We start from the raw sequence: 24022 nt of genomic DNA on the forward strand, positions 1-24022 counted from the left end.
ATTGATTGGTCTTACTGATGTAAATTGAATTTATGGAAATGTGGCAATTTATGTTCCAGTAACTTCACCTCTTTTAATGCCAGCAGTGAAGGAAGATTGAAACAACCCCCCCCCCAAAAAATCTGCATTTGTTTATACAACTTGCTTTCATATTTTGCTGTACATATTCCTTGACTGTAGAAAAGAGAATCTATATTACATATATTACATTTCACTTTCTTAACAACAAAAATATGAGAACACAGCAAAAGCACACATTTGCACAACATGAGTCAGCTAAACATGAATGATAAAATACAGCATGTTATAACCTACAACATTGTGACGACAAGCTCACTCGTGAAATCCTAAATTTAACCCTGTTGACTTTTTGCTCACAACCCTCGACGCCCCCTTATGTGAGTACACATTATCAAGGGAATGTCCAATTATCTAAAGTAAAGGCAAAGACAGGCAAAGGACAATCAAATTATCAGTTCAGGGGACTTAAATGCTTTAGTTGGGCTTAAAGGTCACACATGGTCCTGTCTTGCTCAGTGGGTAGAGAATGTCTTCAACACTTTCAAGGTTAGAAGTCCGATCCCTGCTGGGGCTACAAATGATGAAATTGTTGGCTCTTGTGGGCTGCTTTTCAATTTATGCATCCCTGTCTCTTTGTTCCCACCAGCCCGTGTCACATGAATCGATTGAGGTCTGCCATCTTTAAAGGACCGTGCACATATTTTGTCATGTTTTAGCCCATCCTCCAGAAATCAGGCTTTTCATCAGTGGCAAAATTTCAGCTCGTGTCAGTTCAATGACAGCATCTGTGTTCTGAACAGACAGACATAATAGGAACAAGTGGCTGTGTGAAAGGTAAAATGCACTCATCACACAGCGTGATTTGTATTTGCATCTGGCTCGACTGGCAACAGGAGTGAATGTGCCTCATGTTGTGATTAAGGTCGACAATAGCAAATGTAATGTGCTCGGGTTTTATTAAACCACCATAAGATGAGTCCATCCATTACTGTTATCACTGGTGGCCTCGTGTAATACTTTATAACCATTTAAGCATGTCAAATACACTTTTGAATTCAATAATGGTTTGTTTTATCTTAATGAACACGGCTTGTAATATTAGTTTGCTGTGCTCATGTGAATATGAGACGCCACACATTAAACAGCTGAATTCTGAAGGACGACGTGTATACCTCACATCTTGTTTACACCTGTCATGTTTTGGAAACATTGAGAAAAGCGGTCATGAGGTCACACAGTGGCTTGGTGGTCAGCAGCTCCACGGGTGCTGTTGTAAAACATTGTAGATCCACTGACTTGACGACTCGCCGGGGCCCACAGGTGTGAATTTGTCTGTGAATGTGTTTGTGTGTTGTCCCTGTGATGTAGTGACAAGTCGTTGACCTGTCCTATTTATCTGTCTTCTGTTTATACCCCCCCACCACCTCATAACATGAATACAGATAAGTGGGAATATAAATCAGTAAACCGCATGGATGGAAGGACGGTCTGATAGATGACAGTAATGAACACAGAACCTGTGTTTCCCAGTGCCCCGCACCAACACACAATTTGTTGCCACTAGAGAAGTGACCCCCTCCACCCACCCACCTACACACCCACCTTATGGAACAAGTCATTAAGGTGAAGCATGAATGGCCAAGCTCCAGCAGTGGGCTACTTTTCAACTTGTCCCTGTGAGAGCATCTGTGCACCAATATATAGAGGAAAGCAGCCCTGCCACTTTAAAGATTTGATTAAGTAAAACCTGCAGCTGAAGTTGATTGATTAAACGCCCTTGCAGTCTTTTTCTTTCAGTTTCTTTCAGCGAGCAGCCAGCAGAAAATACCTTCTAGCTTGCTCATCCGTTGTGAAGAATTTAAATGCATTTGAAGTTACTTTAAATATGCCAGTTAAAGATAGACTCTGAACTACTCCATTAAAACGTAGATCTTTAGTGATTTTACATAAAGATTTTTTTTCCAAGCAGCAAAATAAACAGCACGAAGATAACTGGCTTTCACTTGTAATACCAGTTTCCCAGTATTTTCTTAAAGTAAAATCATCATGACATAACTGCAACAGATTAACCTATAGTCCCACAGCGTTTCCCAAATCATTCCCACTCCAAACAGAACCAAACGAGTTGCTAATTATTTGCAGTGTAGTACATGATATGCACAATGAACCTCACCTATACCTCTGATAAGGAGATATGATGCTTTATCTTTAAGATGCACCGGCTGCACTGGGGAGGGGGAGGCTGTCTCGACTCAGTGCGCGGCGCGCATTGGTCTGTTTCATGCTACCTTACCTCCCCTCTTATCCCGGGTAAAGGCAGGCTGCCGATGCTACTGGACGACGCCTTCAGTGAGGCGTGGGGGGACGGCGTGACTTCATCACGTCAAGTGGAGCACTGCAAAAACACATCCTCGAAAGCAAGTTGCACAGCCTTGTGTTCCAGCTTCAAACCTCATTTAAACGCATGGAAAACGTGTTTTAATGCCTTAAAAAGAAATGGCATATTGTTGTGATGATGTGTATCTCATTTTAATTTTAGAAACAATAAATAAGGCTCTTGCATCCCATTGAGTTGAAATAATACCCCCCCAGATCAAGATTTAAGCACTCATTGCCAGATTAAATGTATTTTTATGCGTCTTTTTTAGTGCAAATGTTAAAACAACGTGTCATAAAGAAAGAGGGGGACGATGAAATGAGGGGGGAGAGAAGATGGAGAGAGCCGTGAGTTGAGGGGTGGCTGGAGAGGGAGGGCCGGACGCATGACATCATTCCCTCAGCTTCCCTGCACGGACAGAGCTCTGGTTTCTCCAAGTGCGCACGGCGGCTGCTGCTGAGGGAGCGACTCTTCCTGCCGTACCCAGACGCGTCCTGAGCAACCTGCGCTCTTGGGGTGGATATTAAAAACATTATTTAACCCGGCAGAGGAACCCGTGAACCGCTCCTCACTGGAACCTGCCGCAGGGACGCACACATTTAACATACACCCGGGGATTATTGCTTGTTTTAATCATGAAGATGTGAGGGTTTATAAGCTGAGAAGAAAGAAAGAGGAACTCCGAGGCTGACAAAAAGGTAGGCGCACTTCCCCGTCTCCTTTTTACCCCCTCCTCTAACTCTGTCCAGCTACTTTTGAATGCCGGGTATTTTATGTAGAAGAGCTGGGAATTGCAATCACGGCTTTGTCATTTCCTAAACGCTTGAGCCAAAATTAAGCATGTGGGCATTTGGTGTCGGAGCGCGCGAGCTGTGCGTTATTCTGCCGTTTTAACACCCGCACAGAGACGCAGGCAAGTGCCCAAAGAGAGGCATCATTTCAGAATACTGCAAAGAGGGCTGCTACGGAGCTTTGCGATGGAGAGGGATGCTCGATAGTCCCGGACTCAGCGGGAGACCCGATTCTGCCACCGCAAAGCTGCTGCTGGTGCTGCTGCTGGTGAGCTGAGCATATCTGCTGCTTGAGTGCGAAGGATATCCATCATTGTGAACGACGGTCGGAACAGGCACGGCTCCCCTTTCATTCCCCCACTGAGAGTTACAATTTTAATCTGCCAAATAAAAGAAAGCTGTGTGGGTTTTGTAGCAGAGAGGGGGAAGAAGATTCTCAAGAATTTCTCTTACACTTGTATGCGCTGTGTTATAGCTGTGGAGCATAACGCATATTTCTGAATCATCTTTTTTTTTTGTCGGGCGGAGGTGTGTGTGTGTGTGTGTGTGTGCGGGGGGGTGGGGGTGGGGGGTAGGTGGGGGTGCTCCATCTAACAAGTGCATCTCCACAGGGGGGTACTTCATTAGCCAAGTCAACCGTGAGAAGCTTTGCATTAGAATCCAGTGATGATGAACATGCCAGCAGATCATGAGACATTCAGTTCTTGCAGGCATCAATCGGAAATGCAATTTTCGATATATCACTCTCTCCCTCTCTTCTTTCCTCTCGGTCCCTCCCTCTCTCCATCTACGTGTGTGTGTGTGTGTGTGTGTGTGTGTTGCTTAGGACCGGTTGTTTGATGTGATGTCAAAGCCTAAGGTATACACTTTTGAGACTACTGTAGTGGTGGTTTACACCCCTGGACGGGATTTGCCTTTGCGCATCACGTTGTCGATGGCGTGTAAAGGAGTTGGGTTGATTTCGAGGTGCGCAACTCGAGCTTTCCACAGCCCCACCGAGGTGGAGTCAACACGGCAATGACACGGACTTTTCCGAAGTGCTGGTGATGCCCTTGTTGAATGCTGGACACTCCGACTTGAATTAAGACCCTGTTGTCTGCGCGTATTTTTGCCAAATCTTTCATGTTGCTTAATATCCAATGTGAAATGTGGCAATTATCACAAGAATTTCTCAGTTCCAAACTTTCAAATTGGTTATTTTATTTATTTTTACCCCCTTAATGATGGTTCTTCGAAATTACGCACGGATCTGCCACAATGATGATATGCCAAAGATCTAAAAGATGCCCATGTGTGTCCATCATCCCCTTCAAACCAGTGCAGACACATAATTCGGCTTCATTATATCAAAGCATTAGTTCTGATGGATACATGTTTATCTGGAGGTACGTGTTGAAACGTTTGCCACACAACAATCCAGTCGGTTTTTTTTTTCTCGAAGTGCATTTTCCATCTTGTGCCGTCTCCTGTTTCGATCGCAACGAGCGCATCGCGCGTCTGCAAAGCTCATAAAAGCCAGAGGAGAGAACAATATCTCGCCAGCGCCCGGGTTGTTAAAAGAAAATGGCTTTATTCATTTTTCTTTGTACCCGTGGTAACTTAGTTATAGCTTTTTTATGGTGCCTGGAAATGGCTTACAGGCTTGCAGTGCAATGTAATGTAATCAAATTTATGATGTTGCTGTGTATTACAATTCCCTGTTATGCTCCGTCACATGAGAAATTTGGAGGACCCCCACCTCCCACTCCTCAGCACACAAACACACGCACGCACACACACAAACACACACACACACACACACACACACACACACACACACACAGCAGAATGCCCAGGAGCATCAGAGCAAGGCAGGTAACATTCACCACTGGATTTGTATGAGAGGGAGCACACACCCCTCGCTCACACCCAACCTCTCTGGAAATAGTCCACAGTCCTTCCTGAATTATATTCAGACTTATGCCACCACAGATTTATTCTGGCAACCAATCATATGCTTCTTGAGCTTTGCCTTTTCCATATTTCATGCACATTTTTTTTTTAAATAACAGTAGAAAGTTGGGCCTCATGCAAGGAGGACATTAAAATATGTGGAGCTAAACCATAGTGATGAAACAAATGATGTAATGCATGAGTTGGTGTATGCAGCTTAACACAAAGACACACACACAGACATACACACAGATTTGCATTCACTCTCTGCTTGTCTTTTGTGATGTCACATCTTTTTATGCACGACAGCACCCATGGGATTTTAGGCTACTATTTGTAAGACGTTAATATTTCAGCTGAAATTATAATTCTGGTTCCCACTTGAGAGCGGATGTGTCTGTATGCTCCAAGTCCTCCTCCTGGTATTAAGATGTGGTGCCACCCAATGATCACTACGACAGGAGGGAGTCACTCACTCTCTGCCGTCTTAACCGACAGGCCTGTGGAAGGACAGCTATTACTGCAGTCCTTCCCTCAGACTTAATGGGCTGGACACGTTTTATGAAGCGTCTCCTCACCCGATGTTTGCTCATGGAGCAATCAAATACCCATGTTGGACATGCATAGAGGCCACACACTCTAAAAAGTAGCGGCTCATTGTAGGTTCTTCTCAAATCTCAGAGCCAGTGAGGACGTCAAGGGGCTTTACTAGTTAAAATAAAGGATTTCATAAAGAACAACCATGAAATAGAATTTAATGAACTACAGGATGGCTCAAGCTTTGATGAAAGGGCTCATCAAAGAAACCCTTGAAGATACCTTGTTGAGAAGTGGCTCTGAGGTACAAAGTGAAATCCTAGATTGGGGTCCAGCCAAGTGTTCCTTTGTGGTTGGGCCTAACTCCTCTCTTTTCCTTTTCTTTAGTTGTCATATATATCACACGGCACTGTCAGTAGGTCTCAGAGAATCTGCACACCTCTCATTTTGAGGCCTATTTCATTTTTAGAGTGCACAGCGTCACAGGTCACCTTTCAGCGAGGTGGCTCTTGGTAATGGAGACGAGGCAGGTTAGCTTTTTACTGCGTACACTTCTTAACTTGACATCAATCAACCAGCCGCTCTGTATGTATGAGATGGGTGATTGGATGGCATGCCCAAGCATCCGTTGTTTTCTCCCACAGAAATGCACTTCAATCATGCTCGCCTGTCACCAGCTGAGCAGCAAAGACTCAGGCATGGGAGAGAGGCTCGACACACATGTCGAATGCACACGGCGACAGACACGCACCTGCTTACACATGCACATATACTTTTATTGCATCTCCAAGATGAGCTATAAGTCACATTCGGCAGTCTCATTACAGGCCACCAACCTTAAGTGTTTGGCCATATTATTAATGCAGTAAAAAATGGAAGCAGACGCGGATGGCTGGCAGAGCTGTTTAAGAGAACCCAAACATGTAAAGTGAGAGGAGACAGAAAAGAGAGAGAGGAGAAAATATTTAATCATAAGCACACTTTATGGAGAGCTTCGCCCATGTGCACTGCGGCAGTCTAATTACCAGGATAGTGCTTGTTAGTTGTCACCTCCAGATAAACAGCGGGCTATTTTTTTTCCCCTCTCATGTTTTTCCCCCGCCTGTGGCAGAATTTGAAATTCTAAGTAGCAAAATGTCAATGTCAGAGTATCCCATCTTATCGCATCCTCACCCCCACCTCTTGAGCCACATGCAAACCCACCAAAGTTATTTGTTTTTCGTGCGTCAGTGGTCAGGCTAAGCACTGTAAAACCAGTGGAAGATTGACATCTATAATCAGAAGTCTAGCAGTTGGCACTACAGAGGTAATTTAGATTGAGTTAATCATTAAAGAAAAGCAAAGCAGGGGTTGTATAATGTGACAGGGCATTTTTGTTCTCAGCCTTCTGTCCAACAGTGCCATATTGTACAGTAAATCTTGTCAGGAAGCATATGGTCCTCAAATCCATATGCAAATGAGTGCTGGAATATTCTAACAGCAGAGAAAGAAAATGTCCTCCTTGCGTCTTTTGAACACTGGTTTGTCATTTCAAATGGTAAAGATGTAAGCTCTTTAGAGGAAGTCTTGACTGCCAGAATGAGGGCAGAAAATGCACTATTCACAAGTTTTCCATGAACATTCTGACCTGGTTTAAGCCCACTGTTGAGCTTGACACTTTAATGGCTTTGATGTGTACAAAATTTCCTGGTACACGCCAAGATGTCAGGAAGGCAGGAGATGGGCGATCGTGGAGAAGTGCAAGATTACTACTCCATTTCCAGGATGGAGAGAAGGACCAGCCACTTGTGAAGGATGGGGGGTGTAAAGCCTCGGGGCCCCCTCTCTCCCTGTCAAATACGTTAAGCTTCATCTCAAAACACCATTCCATAAAGCGATGTCAATTCCTATCTGCCAGCCACAATCCAAACACGATGACGTGAAAGGGTTAAAGTGGCACCTTTATTTCCTGCATGGAAATTTTGATTATGTTGTTTTCACAGTAATCACAAAAGTTTGAGGGAAAAAAATGTAATCTTGTCAGGGTTCAATTTTACTGGTGAGAGGAATACATCACAATCACCGAGTGAGTCTTAGTTCAGGTTAAAGCAGCATGTTAAGTGCTCAAAGACTTTTTACCCAAGGACAATTGTCGTGGTAATGTGTGAATGTGTGCGTTTAGACAACCGGAGAATATGCCAACAAATAATGTGTCCAGGTGGAGTGTAAGATACACAATCAGAGGGGACTTATCAGTGGAGGGGGTCAACTGTGGGGCAAACAATCTGTGCAATGTGGCCCATATTTTAAAACTGTATTTTTATACAATACATTTTCCATTCATATGGAAAACCAGTTGTCTGTCAATAGGGAAAAAAGGATTATTTCACTTGATGTTAATGCAGAATTGTTAACTGATTCTTTACATATGTGTAACTTGTGTTTTTTTTTTAAACGTTGTTTTAAACGTTTTAATGTTCAATGATCAAAGCCTGACTAAAGTGCCTGAATAAATACATAAATAAATAAATAAATAATTTAAAAAATATATATAAAGTTAATATAAATGGCATTTGTCATTCCTATTAAATTTTTATTTATTAATAAAATTGTTACTTAAATTTGTGGGATCGTCAGTGGTTGTGGAGCTTTAACCATAATGCTTTGGGAGGTATACACAGGAAGTACATTTTGTTGCCATAGAGACGGAACGAGAGTAGGCTAATTAGCTACGCAACTTTAGCCGCCTTCTTTTAAACTTATATTTGTTCACATTTTTTGGCAAATTTGCATCTTCAAAAGTATGCCGAATTACTTACAAGATGTTCCGGTTTGCAGGTATTTACATAGAAGTGCAGTTAAGTATTGCTGGTTTACTCTAATTCTGAATAAAACTTAAAAACTATGATTACTAGCCGAGTTCTGGTGTAGTAAGGAGCGTCTTTTTTCTGTGGATTCTAAGTGGATTTATGGACGTTTATTCGCGGTGGACATCGGATATAATGATATCCACGGAAAATGTAAGTCACACTTTCTCTTATGAAATGCGTATTATGCATATGTGTATAGTTTTGAACGACTTATGACTCTGGCAATGACTGAATGTTGACGTTAATAACGGTGACCTAAGCTAACGTTACCTTTACTGGCTTTTACCTCTTTGCCCCATGTGACTCCCCCAACCCCACGCCTCACAGTGTCAAACTCTTTGTTCTACAAAAATATAACTTACAAAACTGAAGTGACTGAAGGTATTCTTCAGTGTCTGCAGGCCTTGAGCTGTTATTGTGCATCCAAAGATTGCAGAGAGCCAAATATGTGTATGAATGGAGGCTTTTATATTACAGCTGTAGGCATTGCTGCAGCACTTTGGTGCCAAAGACAAATATTCCAGAAAAGTCACATTCTCAGCAATAACAGTGAGCTTTAGTGTAACTTTGTGTTGGTGCATGCTTTGGAGCACACATGAATATAAAAGTTGCTGCTGTAGCAGGGCAAATTATGTGTTAGGGTTAAATTATGGGGATACAGGTTGCTCATGAGGCAGAATTTTAGTGGACGCGCACCATGTTTGGCAATAGTACCATTTTCCATTTTTTTATTTACCATGAGGACCCAGTAGATCTGAATAACTAACAAGCCGTCCCTGTTTGCCAGCTTGGCAGGATGTTTTCAGGAAAGCAGACAATTACGAAACCTCTCAGTGGATGAGACAGATGTAAATCTCCTCGGGGAGAGAAGCTTACGGAGGGTTATTCACCACCACAGCCACCGCCTGCCCCCAAGGGTCGTAACTCTTGAAGGTCACGGTAGCATTTCACCTCCCCCCTCCCTTTTCTTGCCCATGACAACTCCGGTGGGTATCTCCGGATGTTTCCCGCCATACTGGTGAGCGGGTGCTGCTGATGGTGGGGGTCTGTGAGGATGATTCATCTGGACAACAGCAGGAATAACAAAACGCTGTCTCGCCCGTTTACTACTAGGCTGCATCATAGTCAAAGGCATCATAAAGAATGAATGATTCATACCATGTCTTGGATAGTCATTTATGTTTAATTCAGAACCGTACCGTAAGGCGCCGGCCATGGTCCTCTTGTGGTGTGACTGGGTCATCGCCGGGAGTGGGTAGATAGAGCAGGCAGAGGGAAAGAGGAGGTGTGTGGAATGTCACGCTAGAGCAGGGCAGAATTAAGACAGAGAGAGGAGAGCATTGGCGGTGGCCTTGTACGTTTCATCTGCAGGTCCTAATAAAACCCTCACAGGCCGGCATTGATCTCTCCCAGAATAATCCATTTAGACTGAGCGTGCCTGGCCATGTGGGGCCTCTTCAATTATTTATGGCAGAATGCTGTGCAAGCTTCCGTTGGGATGCAACAATGTGCCCTGGGAAACCTGTGAACTGCGGACTGCAGGGGAGCAAGGGAGACACGGAGGGTGGAGAAGGAGAAATGGCAGATGGAAGGGGAGGACTGGTTGGAGAGAGATGTGAGGAGGGTCAGAGGAAGGAAGGGTGAGGTGGAGGGCTGGTAAATAACACCGAGGGATGCAAGGAGAGGTAGTTGAGAAGATAGTGGGAGAAGTGACAGGACAAGAGGAAGGGACAGAAAAGTCGGCAGGGAGGTGACGAGAAAGAAAAGAAACACATACTGCACATAGCTATGCATGAAAGAATGAGAATAGAAGGTTATGCCAAACAAGTTTACGAAGCGAGAGTTAAAACAGAGCAGATCAGAGGGGTGGATTTACGGGTCATGGAGAGATAAAAGAATAAGGAAATAAAGATGAGAGAGGAATGGGGTGAAGGCAGAGAAGAAACTGAATGTGCAGATGAAAGAGAAATTGAGAAATTCAGTTGGAGAAATGAGAAAATACAGTAAGAAGACAGATACGATGTGAGATCTGAGGCGTAGAAGAAGGAAAAGAAGAAAGTAAAGGGAGGTAGGGTAGGAGAGATTAGCTAGAAGAGGTCTGGAAGCATGAGAGGAAACGAAGTAGAATTATAGATGAGACAAAGAGGAAGAGATGACTGGAAATGAGGCAGAAATAGATGTATAGGAAGAGGGTGGAGAATGGGACCTTTTTAAAGCAAGTCATGAACAGCTATTGATCACAACAGAGCAACCCAGCATTACGGTCGCTATGTGCTAAGTGGAGACACGTCAGCTTGACAGCCTGGGTAGTCGATCATTATTCCTACTACACTCACCTTTAATGCCGCACTTAACACAAAGGAAACCTACAAAAAATACAGTTGTGTTCAGTGTTATGTTTTGTTGGACAAAACCAAAGAAAATCTTCGAGTAGACATACAAAGCAAGTCACTCCACCTTTTTCAAGATGTCACAAGAAAACGATGATTGCATGCTATTTCATACTTTTCACTTTTCATAGTTTGAGGGCTGAATGTTTTGCAGCACCCTGAAACCGTCCGCTCACACCTACATATCATGACCCCCCCTCTGTTTGCCTGGTCTATAGTCTGCTACACACTCGGCTCTCATAAATCCAGGCAGATTTGTCTTACCTGATTCCCCCCGGCGTTCACCATCAAGCTCTCCTCCTATTGCTGTGATTCCCAGCACCCTATTAGGCTTTCCACCCGTGGCGTGCTGCCGAATCAGGATTTCTGATCCGGCAGAAGACAACTGGAATTGAAATTTTCATCTGTGCGGTCGAGTGATTACGTCCGGCATATTTTGAGAAGGTATACCTTTATTTCACAAGGGCTCTAACCCTTGTGACCTCTCTGAAGCTTGTGCTGAAACATAAAAGGTCTTTTTAGTCAAATTTCCACAATTTGGTCTTGAGATTTTCTGCCTCATGCAGTATTAGCCACTGTACAAGCACCTCTTTGCATTAGTTCTGTATGTAGTGCTAGTCGTTTTAAAAGCCTCCTCTGCATTTTTCTTTTATCTACCTGACAATAATACTGCAGAGATTTCATTTTTAATGATATTTAGAGTCATAATCATATATTACAACACAAACTTTCTGACAGTTAGACACCCACATTAATTTCTCACTGCTAACAAAAGGAGAAGAAACCTCAAAGGAATGGAGCTGTGAGTGTGGCAGCAATTCAGCAAAGCATGCAGTAAGAAAAAGGAAAAAGGACCCGGTAATGGCCATTACACTGGCTGTGTCAAACGGCCTAATCAGATGGGCTAAACGGTGCAGTGGCATAGCTATTAGCTAGCGATAGCATACCAGCAGGTTTCTGTTTAATTAGTAGGACCCCATTTCCCACCACTTGTCGTTCTCTGAAGCAGCCACCAAGGATTTATTGTTTGTCCACAGCCATTGATTATCGGATTCTAGTAATTGTTTCGCCTTCGCTTGATTAACAAACCTGTGTTCTCTCCAGAGGCTAGCTCAATAGCAGCCTTTAACAGCAGGACGCCAGCCAAGCTACTAACGCTAACGGGTTGCTCACCATGAGTGCAATGGAGATTCAGAGAGGGGGCTGGAAGAGGGGAAGAAAAATCTTCCTAGTTCTGTAATTTTTGGGTCGAAAGGGAGTGTTGTTTCACACCAGTGAGACAGTTCATTAATTAAGGTGCCAGTGCTTAGTGAAAGGTTCCATAAACAAATCAGCGTATGGGTGGCCCCTCTGGCTGATGCGTCCAGGTGCACTGTGCTTTGCGATTCCTGTCCAGCACTGTGCTGGATGATTGATGATAGATGTGTGGATGTGGCTCTCCAAACTGTGGCATTACTGGCATGTTAGGAATTTGAGTTGCCTGCCTCTTTTCTTGTTCCTTTTTTTCTTGCTTTTTAGAGGGAGGTTGCAGTGATATGGGGCGAAAAAAGTAGAGTCTATTACAGTTGTGAAGGAGTAGATACATAATGACAAAGAGAAGGAGGAGGAGGAGCAGCGGGGCTGATCGAGAGATTTTGGGGCAACTTCAGGTCATACTTTGGAGGAGGGTTTGGAGGAAGTAAAGGATTGAGGGTGGGAGGTAAGCATACTTGTGTATTACTCAGATGTATCTCCTTTTGTAAGCCCTGACTCAAGTCAGACCTTTACCTTTCATTAGGTGCCTTTCACAGATGTAGGACTTGGAAGTAACTCCGCTTTGTCAAAGCGGCGATACGTGACAACTTGGGATAAGAACGTGTTGGCATTCCCTTCCTTCTCCAACAACACTCTGTCTGAACTCTGACTCTAATCCCAAGAGAAAGTGTTTGTAAAAACCAATTTCTTTCCTCTTTAGCTGTCATTACAAGGAACACTCCAGTTCCTGGAAGGGTGAGAACATTTTGCTGTGAGAAAATATTTGTTTAGTTGTTCTGTTCAACAACTAGAAAGATCCTACATGACACTTTTTTTTTAAACACAGCAGGACTATTTTCATTGTGCCGTTGAACTCTCAGTAATGCAGGATGTTGCTTCACTCCAGCTGACTTTTTTTCTTTGCTAGTTTTTCATTTCTGATTTTGGTTGCAGCTTGAAAACATCTTGCCAAGAAGTACAGCACCCTGCCAAAGTATTCTCTTTATGCCTCACTCCATTTGTTTTCCCTTGTAGCTTTCTTCTTTGCTCTTACATGTCTTGATCATTTTACGGTGAGTTGTTTTTTGATACGGTGGCTTGCTTATTTGTTGATGTAGGAAAATCAGCTAATCCCACTGTTGTGCTCTTTAAAAGTCCTCCAGTAATACCTTTCTAAATGAAGCAGGATAAATACCTGGAGGAGGACTTTTATTGGCTGCCGTTGGGACAGCGAACTGAAGGCCGCTGTCTGCTGCCTGACTTTTACCTTTTTGCTGTCCATCAGTTTGCGCCGTTACCTTAAACCAGCTGCTGAGGCGAGAACAGGATGCTGAGGGAGAGGAGGAGCGAGGTCTGCTTAAGGTAATTTATTTCTGCTGTCGCTTTGTTGGGTGAAGAGGAAGTGACAAATGCGGGCTGGTTGTTTATGAGGCCTGGCTAAGTGCTGGCAGGGCTGCTTTCCTCTGAGGAAGTTGGCTCTCTGTTTAATTCATGTCCTTGGGAGGTGCATTGCTTTGTGGCATAGTGTGTGGCAGGCGAGCTAATGAGAGGTGAACCTATCTGCTTCTTATTCTCCATCTGCTCCCTGCTTTCTCCCACTTTTTGCCCCTGTCCCTCTCACTTTTCCTTCCTCCATCTCTCTTCTGACCTCTTTTACCTCCCACTCTGTCCTTTTCTTTCCCCATCCACCCCTTGCTTTTTTACAACTCTGAGCCCTGGAGTCAGAGAGGCAAGAAATGCACACAGAATCTCCTTCCAATCGCCCCAAGCTTGCCCTGCTTGTCTGGAATGGAAACATGGAAATGGAGAACCCTCCCGTCCATCACTTCGCGCCAAATAAATCAGTCAGACCTTTGACAAACCCCAAATAGGACTGCCGATTTTTCAAAGCTGTCCCGTTCATCAGTTTGATTCATCTTCCCAGAGATGGAAGGCATGTTTTCTTCCTATGTTATCTGTCCCCCTCCCCTTCTACATTTACGGTCAGTGAGTTAGGGTTAGCGGGGGAGGCTAGGTCACCGCATTCAGTCTTCAGTGTTTGAAAAGAAAAGGCAGTTCAGTGCAGCACCAGTGGCCAGGCTGGGAGCTCTAAAACACTCAGAAAGATGGACAGCAAAAGGACAGGGTGAGCTGAAATGTCGACCTCTGCGCCACCTCAGCTCAACTACATCCTCTGCCTTTTCCTCCTCCTCCTGTATACCTTTGTAAAGTGCTGTTTTAATTGACACGAGGGAAAAAAAGCTCTCTGGTTATCTGTCTGGCTGCTCTTGTTTCATGTCAATTGAGTTAATTTTTCCCCCCCTCCTGTTCCTTGTCCGTCATTCCTCTCTCTCTCTCTCCATGTCTCTGTCTTTGCCTTTTGAGCTCTCCTGTCTTTCCTTTGTGCTCGTGTTTCTCTCTGCCTTCAGCTCAAAACCATCCCATTCCCTGCTGATTGCCTGTGTTGTTTCTCCCTTCCACTTTCCTCCATGTCTAGTTATTTACATCTCCCTGTTGTCTCCCCCTCTCCCGACTCGTCTCCCCCGCACCGTTCTCTCCTCGGCTCTGACTTCAGAAGTTTTATACATTTGTCTCGTAATTTATGAAATGAAGATCTCAGCTGAACAATATAGATTCAGCTTGGAAAACAAAAAGTTCATCAAAAGACTGGCACATTTCCGCACAGCAAAGATATTTATAAATACTGAATAATTTACATTTTGTACAACAAGTGTTATTTTTCTGATGACTGTTTATAAATCATTAGTTGAACATTAGAAAAAACAAAAAAACAAGATCATAGTGATCATAATTTGTACATTTTTAAAAGCATTTTCACACATTCAGCTACACACAAAGCAACTTTTTTTTTTCACTGCTGATAAAATAAGGTACAAATCATGATGATAATATGTCATAATAACAGTATATTTTTAAGGTTTCAATGCATATAAGTACAATTTACTCATTTGAAAACACAGAATTCCAAATGATTTCACCTAAATGCGTCCTGATAGCATCTGTGTTTGCAAAGAACATGCATTTAAATAATTTGCACATTGTATTTTGCATAGCTGATAATATAATTATCGCTTACAAAATATGAGCAGTGACATCTATTGGTTTAACATTAATGAAAGCTCAACAAAACATTTTCAATTATGTACAAGTCTATATACATAATGTTAAATAATTAATAACATAATGGTTAATAGATAACTTACCACTGATCAGTGACATCACAAAGCCTCAGTAATACCAGTGCCATCTGGCTTTGTGAATGCCTGCAAACCAGCAAAATCAGCCATTAACTTCTCAGCTCTGGCAGGTCGACCAACTCTTCCTCCATTACCGAGCTATCCGAACATTCATCTGACATCACAGAGATACACTTGGCTCTGGAACGCTCTCTCCCCTCTCATCTTCCGCTCTGCAGTGCGCAGTTTTGTTTGATTGACACCTCTGTATGTCCTCATATGTTCATGCTCTCCAGCCCTGAAAATGAAAGTAATACATTTTCACATAGATCTGTTACGATAACCCCCAGAAACATACCTCCCTACCTCAGCGCTGTGTGTTTTCATCCTTCCAGTGTGGTCACGAGCAGGTGAATCTCATCCATGACTGCAGGCACACTTCCCCTCTGCGATAGAAAGCAGGACTGACAGGAAATAGACAGATGGCAAATGTACTTTAGTTTTCAATGAAACTGTGAACAACCAGGTTTGTAAAACACTTTGAGCAAGTGTGACACTTTTTTTTTTGGCATGTTGAGTGCTGGAAACCAAATGGCCTTGAGTTTAATTTGGACACTAGTGATATCAGTCGTCCTAAGGCAGTCACATACCGTGGATAAGAGCAAAGCATGGTTTACAGTATTCAAAGTAATTTGTGTATCCTTTTTTTAGCACACAGTATCTGCTATTAGTGGCGTTGATACATAAACAAGAAGAGTATATGAGTCAAATGCATGTCACTATATTACAAAGATGGTTGAAATATTTACAATGCATCACTACATTCATTCATTCATTTTCTGTAATCACATATGCTGTTGAGAGTTGGTCGTGGGGGACTGGAGTCTATCGCAGATGACATTGGGCAAGAGGCAGGGTACACCCTGGACAGGCGGCCAGACTATCCCAGGGCTGGCACATAGAGACAGGCCATTCACACTCACATTCACACCTATGGGCAATTTAGAGTCACCAGTTAACCAGGAGAACATGCAAACTCCGCGTTCGAACCAGGAACCCTCTTGGTGTGAGGCGACAATGCTAACCACTGCAGAACCTGTGCCACGTGCCACGTGGGTTAATGTTGCATTATTCCACTGCTGTTCAAGCTCTAGGTATGTCTTTCTTTGTGTCACCGTCCAAAAATAGCTCTTAAGTGCACAGCCTGTCATGGGACCCCATATATAAACGCCAGTCCTGCTCAACATTGATAGTCAACTGTCGTATATTTTTTGAGTGCCTCTCTTTTTTTCCCATCCTCCACTCCCCTCCTGTCCTCCCCTCCCTCTAACCAGCCTGTTCTGTCACTCTGAGATGTGGCTTTAACCTCTGGTGCAGTTTTTCACCGGCGCCCTTTGTTTTCATCTATTGTTCTTAAAAGCGATTATGACCATCAGACAGGCCCATTAAATATTTAGCTGCTGCTTTCACTGGCTTCACAGGAACACACACCACAGATGTTCAAAGTGTCTCTCTCTGCAGCAGGGACGTGCACAGATATTTCAAGGGGCAGTTGCTCAATTACATAAAAGCAGCTATTTGACACAGGGCCGAGCATGTGTGTTTGAAGGTCAGTGTTTGTGCATGTGTGTCTCTTTGTCCCTTAGATACCGACATACAGATTTCTGTGCGTTTGTGCTCGAGCGTGCGCATGTGGTGTGTTTCTGTTTGTGTATGTGTGGTCTGTGCACCATATTTACTGCTATAATCATTTCTGCTGTGTGTGTGTATTTTTCAGTGGCTGCCCCTCAGATTACTTCGCTGTTCAATATTAGAAAAGTCCATCCTCCATTTCCACTGCAGGAAGAATAGGAATGATCAGTTGCTTGTGAGAACAATAAATATGCTCCTCTGCTATTGATTTATCTAAAGACATTTGGGACAATAGCTTCACAAATTATTTCTGCTTTCACTGCTGCATTTAAGAATGAAGTTGAAATCTAAGAGACTGCACCCTTGTGAGATCCTGTAGGCCTATACAAGAGAAGATGCATTTGATGTGTCATTTTATTATTCTCTGAAAATCAATTGTTGCTCTCCTTCTCTCCCTTCTCTTCCTGTTTGATATTACTAAGTTTTTCAACAGTTAAGGAAAAGCAGAAATTATACGTCTCGTGGACTTCTCATGATCATTATTTCGACTTCAGCGTCAAAGTGTTAAATTGTTAATTGTTTGTTTGATCATGATCTCCCCTTAAATAGAAAATTACAGGTTGAAAGGCTGTAACATTTAATGTTGATCTTATCATGTCCTTGCAGCAAAGCAGAGCTTTGTTGTCTCAGCTGTTATTATTCAGAAGGATTTTGAACAGTGTTAGCAGCCAGGGGTCCAGTGTCTTGCTGAAGGATGTTTTGGCTGCTCTAATAATGGTATGTGATATGCCAGTTATGAGACTTCCAGCTATAAGTCCACCTTGCCAGTTTATACTCTTACTCAGTGTTGACTGCAAGACATGCAAGAAATAACCCCATGCCAGGAACTGTGTCACATTACATCTAAAAACATGGTTTCGCGTGTTTATATTGGAAACTCACTTTTTTTCTAGGAAACCAAATAAGGCACACTGGCTTGTATGTTCACTCATGTGTAAGTGGGTTTCCTCTGGACAGTTTCCTTACCACAATCCGAAGCAGCAAGTCCCCCAAATCAAATGACAAAATACACTTGTCCATGCCTTCAAGAACAATCGAAAAATTGATATAATAATTTAGGTTTAGTTACATGAAGGCACAAAAACTACTTTAGGGAAAGGTAATGGTTTGGGTTAAAACTACTACTTCACTGTCATCATTGTCATGGTAACAGTATTATATGCTTGGTGAAGGTTAGGGGATGACCTTTATCATTCAGCCCATCCTCCTTCCTCTATCGACGGACTTTGGCACTTTAAAACAATCTCAGTCATAATTGCTATGGCCACTATAGCTGATGTTGTCACTTGAATGTAAAGATATATGATTTTAGGCACTTGTCGAAATGACTCATGCTGTAACAAAGAGATGCAGGTTAGTTGGACTGGAAAATCTGAATTGTGAATGGTTTCTGTCTAGCTTTTTGTTTGTTAGCTCTTTGAAACTGGTAACCTGGATGTGCTCTGCCTCTGGTCCATTTTGTGCTGGGAAAGGCTCCAACCTTGTGAACCTAGACAGCAATTTATGCAGTAGATGGCTGGATGGATGGCTGGATGGGTGGAGGGAAGAAATATGATTTTTTACTGGAAACAAGACATGTTTCTCACTTGAGGTATAGGTAACACATTTACATGTTCAGGTCTCTAGTTGTGATAGTTTGCTAGACGTTTTGGACCAGATCTGAAAGAAGCTTCAGGAAGAAATGAAGTCATAATAACTGAACTCAAAACATGTGAATTTCCCCCCTCTTAGTGGTTGTTGTGGTGCAGACAGACGGTCGATTAGTCTACCTCTGTCTGGTATGGAGTGCACATTCATTTATGGTGTCACTTCCTGCTTACGGATGAGATTTCTTCTGAGAAAATACTTGGAACAAATTGCACAAATCCATAGCATTTTAAAAAACATAGATTCTGCTGAAGGTAGGAGTGTAATGGTACCAGTGTTGTGCAACTTTTTGACAAGTAATTGGAGTTACATTTCTCATAAATAATTAAATTACTTTACTAATTACTGCATATAAAAGTAGTTGAAATAATTTACTTTTAAATATCTGCTTTAGTTCTCTTACTAAGGCACTTGTAGCTATATTATTTTTGTGTTGCTGTAACACAGTGTGGGACAAGACAACTGTTTTATTCATTATTCTACCCATTATCACTATGATGAAAAGTAAGTTGTGGAACAATAAAACGATTGATATGTTTCAATAGGCCTTTTTATTGTAGCCTTGACAAGCCTTCAAATCAAGCAGCCCAAGCCAGTTTTTAATACTGCTTTGGCAGAGTTAAATGAAATAGCTGTGTCTCAGACTTTTCACAGTAATTTCTCATTATGTTGTTTACAAAAACATAAACACACTCAGGTATTTCTTTAACAGTAGACCACAACAACTCACCATTTTTGTCCTTGATCTCGAGGAGTGAAAAATAATGTCCACATTTACAAATCGAGCTCAAATTGCCTGAACTGTTGGCCATTGTGTACAGTGACAGTCTAATGCTGACTGATTGATTCACATCGCCATAAGGTCCAGTGAGTCCCCCTTGTGCAATATATATGCATGGTTTTACCCACTGAGTTCCAAGTAATGTTAAGTTATTTATAACTTAGGCATTGCATTCAAGAAGTCATGGTTTGATTTATGCCCCAGTTTAGGAATCACAATTCAGTATGAGCTTGGCACAGCAGAACGAAAACTCAAACGCGTAGGGATTCGTTTCTTTTCATTTATTTTACAGTAGTGCCAGTGTTAAAGACAAACAAAATCATCTTGCTTGGGACTGAGGTGGTGTTTTGCCTGCTGTCTTCATTATAAAAATTATGCATTACATACATGTGTTATTGACACTGAATAAACACTTTCCCAAACGCCAGTGGGACACAGTAGGTTATAAAACTGAGAAGCATCTATGATAAATTTAAAAATACAAAACAAATAGAATAATAAAAAATAAGACTTCTGCATTGGGAGGGGTGTTAATTGCCACATTCGGGTGATGCCGTTGAATGTACGTTAACATATTGGATGTGTTTCCATGAGCATACCCTACCTTGGTAGCACACAGTTCATGTATTACACACAACTCTCTCTGTTGCCTTTATAGCTGTCCATGAACCCAAACTGTATCCACTCAACAGGCTCTGGCATTTCATTTGTGCTCACCATTATGTGATTGACTCGCATGCCAATCAGATTGTTACTAACGGCGTACAGGTAAAGGTTTCCAAGCGGAACTCACGCTTGTGAACTTTGATTCCACATTACATGCATCAATCTACATATCATGTATTCTGCATGCGACTGCATGCACCTGACCATGACATCCATATCGTGACAGTTTCCTACGAATACGCAAACTGCTACAGCCCTAGCTGAAGCTGTACAAATGAATACAAAACACATCTAGTGCAGCTTTAAGGCTCAATAGAAGATTAAATCACTGGTGGAAGTGATGGCTGACATTCGTCACAGCAAAGAGGCATATTTCAAAGACATTCATATGTATGCGTAAGTGAGGTATGTTAATTGATGAAAGTCCTTGGTTTTAACAGCTATCTAGTGGTGGGTATTGAGCAGAAAGTGACAAGCTATGATATGTGCTTGTATGGGACAGCCAGCTAACCCTTTCTTGCGTCTTCTCTCTCTGAGTCTTTGCCTAATGGCTGATAATGAAGAGGGCATCTTTGCCGAGATGACATGTGCACATCCTCTGCTGGGCGCACACACACACACACACACACACACACACACACACACACACACACACACACAGGCTGGGCTGACTGCCCTTCAGAATACCAGGCCTGACATTAATCTTTAAATGACTGTTGCCTCTTCCCCAAGACTTTCAATCCATTAGTGGCCACATCTTGAGATGGAGAGAGATTGCCATAAAGGAGAAGGCAGAGAGGATGCAGGCAGCGTCTGAGTGTATGTGTATGTATGTGTTGCGGGTGGGGTGGGACGGTGGAGAGAGCGTGACAGAAAGGATGATGTCAATGATAATGGAGGATGAGGACGGAGAGAGAATGAAAGAGAGACAGAGAGAGGTTGAGGCAATACGGAGGTATCAGAGCGATCCAGTGATATTGAGAGAGAAAGAAAGAGAGGAAGGACACAGATTTGAGCTGCTAGGATGAATGTAGCCACTTTTACTGTTGGTTTCTTGGGAGATGGAGTCATGGATGACCAAGTTACTCTCTTGAAATGTAATTTACGGATTTTCTTTTTAAATCTAGGCTTATTATTTCACCTCTTGTACATTATTTGCTTTAGTTAATGTTGAATGCAAGGAAGGGGAGGGTAAGTGGAGGGGTGGCATGGGTCGGTATTAGTAGGAAATTAGGATTTTATGGGTAACGTTATTTTTCCTCTACATTGAACGATACTATAAACACTGAATTACAAAAAATGCCAAGGGACTTTGAGTTAAGAACATTTTGTCTAAAAGATTGTTCTCAAGGTCAAGAAGGAACACTCACTCTCCAACACTTTCTACTCCCACGACTCTTTTATTCTCCATCTCTGTCTTCACCTCTCATCTATCTCTAGTCTCCCCTTTTTTCCTCTGCCCTCACTTCTTTCTCTCTTCTTTTTTCTCTTCAGGTTTTTGGTCTGCCCTCCCTTCGTTTCCCACTTTGTAGCCTGTCCCTGCTCACGTGCTCCCATTCCTCTGTCTTCTCCCTCCTAACATCTTAAGCCCCCTATCTCTTTTCTGTTCTCTTTACTCTCTCCGACTTCCTCCGTTACTTTCAATTCAGTATCTTCCTCCCCTTCTTTCCATTCTCTCCCCTTAACCCTCTTCTCTCTCCCACATCCTCCTATCACCTCGTCCCCCTTCCTATGCTCCTCCAGCGGTGAGCTATAGTGACTCTGACATCATTACCCTTGTTGTGACAGGTTTCATTTGTACCCTGTGGACCTATACATCAGCCTGACTGATAGTCCGGGGCCTGGGGCCAGCGGTGCCCCGCCCAGACTTGGACAGAGTAACAGACAGAACGGTCCTAAAAACCACTCCAGCTCGGGTACCACTGGATATTTTTCCATTACCCGTTCTGATATGTCAGACTCAATGGCAGTTCAAAACACGCCCCAACCTTCAGCTTGCTTGAAGTAACAATCTGTGACAGTTCTTATAAATAAATATCCACCGTGGCTGAACAAAGGAAAAAAGAGAAAATCCAGGAGAAGAGATGTCAAAGTGGCACCTGCACTGTTTGATTGACAGGTGATCTCTGGAAAGTGATTTACATATAAAAAAAATAGAGTGGATTGCTTAGCACCAAGGATGGAGACAAAAAGGAAGTCATTAAATGTGGCATTTAGTCATAAACTCTTATTTTTCTTTATGCAACAGAAAATGTCTGTCGCATAGGTTTTGTACTGTGATAATTTGTTTCCAGTGAATTAATCACTGAAAGAAATCCCATTTAAAAAGGTTCTTTAATCACATGGTGAGTCTGGAAATGTCATCATATTGATTTATATCGATTCTGATGGAGTTTCAAGGTTGTTTCAACAATATTTCTGAACAACCCAGAGAGACATTTTCATCCTCAATTCAGTCTGTTAACTCAGTCATTGCAGCACGCACATGTATAATGCTCTTATAGAAATCCTCTTAATTATATACAGTATGTACAGCGTTTACTTCATACTTTTATAGATTATTTTGAATCGTGAATATAGTGTTTTATTCTCATGTCATTCACATTATTGTAGGCCTACTTTTGCACCAATTTAAGCAATTCTATTATGTAATATGTTGCTTACTTTGCACTTTTGTAGGGTATGTTTTTGATTTTATAGTTAAATTCTGTACATTAAATGCATAATGTGACAATTCTAAGCTTCATAGCTTGTAAAGTCTCGATAATACCTTCAGTTCATCTAACATCAGTTCAGATCAGATCAGATCTACTGTCCCACAAGAAGAACTCACCTTTTGCAGCAAGGCAGTATAAAACAATTACAACACAATTAAACAATAAACATAATTTTCTGGAGAGACAATGGGTTTCAGTTCATTTGGATTTAGTTACACAGATGATACAATATTCCTAGTCATTAAAGCAGCCAGAATAACCAAAATCTGTTCCAAACTTTTGACGGTAAATTTGTAAAATAGTTTGGTCATTAGAACATAGAATGTCCTGTCATCACTTTTCTTACGTTGTCCGTTCATATGTACATTGATGATTTCCGTCTTAGAACAAATCAGTGGTTATCTCCTCTGTGATTAATTAATTCTAGTGAATTACTTTCTAAAAATTAGAACCTTTAATTAAGATTTTCCGATAAGTTGTTCCTACTCATCGATAGTGCTTGTTCGCACGACCAAAGGCAGTGAGGTCTTCCAGTCAACCCTAACCCATCCATCTCTGCAGCCCCATAAATCCAGCCAATACATCAACAATACCTTCAGACTGCTCACAGCCCCATTGATCTGTGGTCATATTAATGTGCGGCTTATGAGCTCGCTGGTATCCTTTGTGGCCAGACAAAAATGAATCCACTTGAGTGTGGAGCTTTTAATGGCCAAACTACCCTGTTCTTTTACAATGGAACAGATCCTCATTGTATTCATTGAGTTGTGCAGACTAGAAAGCTTGGAAAAGGACCATTAGGGATGAATCAAAGGAGCTTTCATTTTACAGGCGCCTGGACCCCCGTCAAATGTAAAATGAAGGTATTTAAGGAGAGGAATTGCGGGAGAGGTTTGAACATAAAACTATCTGGTGTGCAGTAGCCAGAATTCTGCATCATAATATTTTTGTCATGATATAACGGGATTGGATTTTTCGGATTTCTTTTTTCTTTCTTCTTCTTCGTCTTTTTTTTTTATCTTCTTTTTTTGCTCCCTTATAAATTACCTTGGGATATGATGTGTTTTTGTCTGTGGAGAACATAATTATCACGCTACAGCTTCTCAATAGTAAATCCTATTTCTAAAATACCAACTCTTGAATTTCACGTAGCAATTATGTTCCAAATATGCATTTATTTTTCAATTAAGCCCTTCACATGTTCCCTGCGAGC

At 42.2% G+C, this 24022-nt stretch overlaps 1 protein-coding gene across 3 annotated transcripts in view; it reads left to right on the forward strand.

Moving 5' to 3' along the window:
- Positions 1-2807: 2807 nt before the first annotated feature.
- Positions 2808-24022, forward strand: part of ptprsa (protein tyrosine phosphatase receptor type Sa) — a 260026-nt gene continuing 238811 nt past the window's right edge. The window contains exon 1 of one of the 3 annotated variants that reach the window (XM_049588106.1): positions 2808-3096. The gene's annotated coding sequence lies outside the window, so the exon portion shown is untranslated. Of the gene's footprint in view, positions 3097-8356; positions 8658-13415; positions 13493-24022 lie in introns of those variants that run through there. The other 2 variants (XM_049588108.1, XM_049588107.1) reach the window with 2 other exon arrangements.

This window comes from Epinephelus fuscoguttatus, linkage group LG10 (assembly GCF_011397635.1).
Source record: "Epinephelus fuscoguttatus linkage group LG10, E.fuscoguttatus.final_Chr_v1".
In the NCBI taxonomy this organism is placed as follows: Eukaryota; Metazoa; Chordata; class Actinopteri; order Perciformes; family Serranidae; genus Epinephelus; species Epinephelus fuscoguttatus.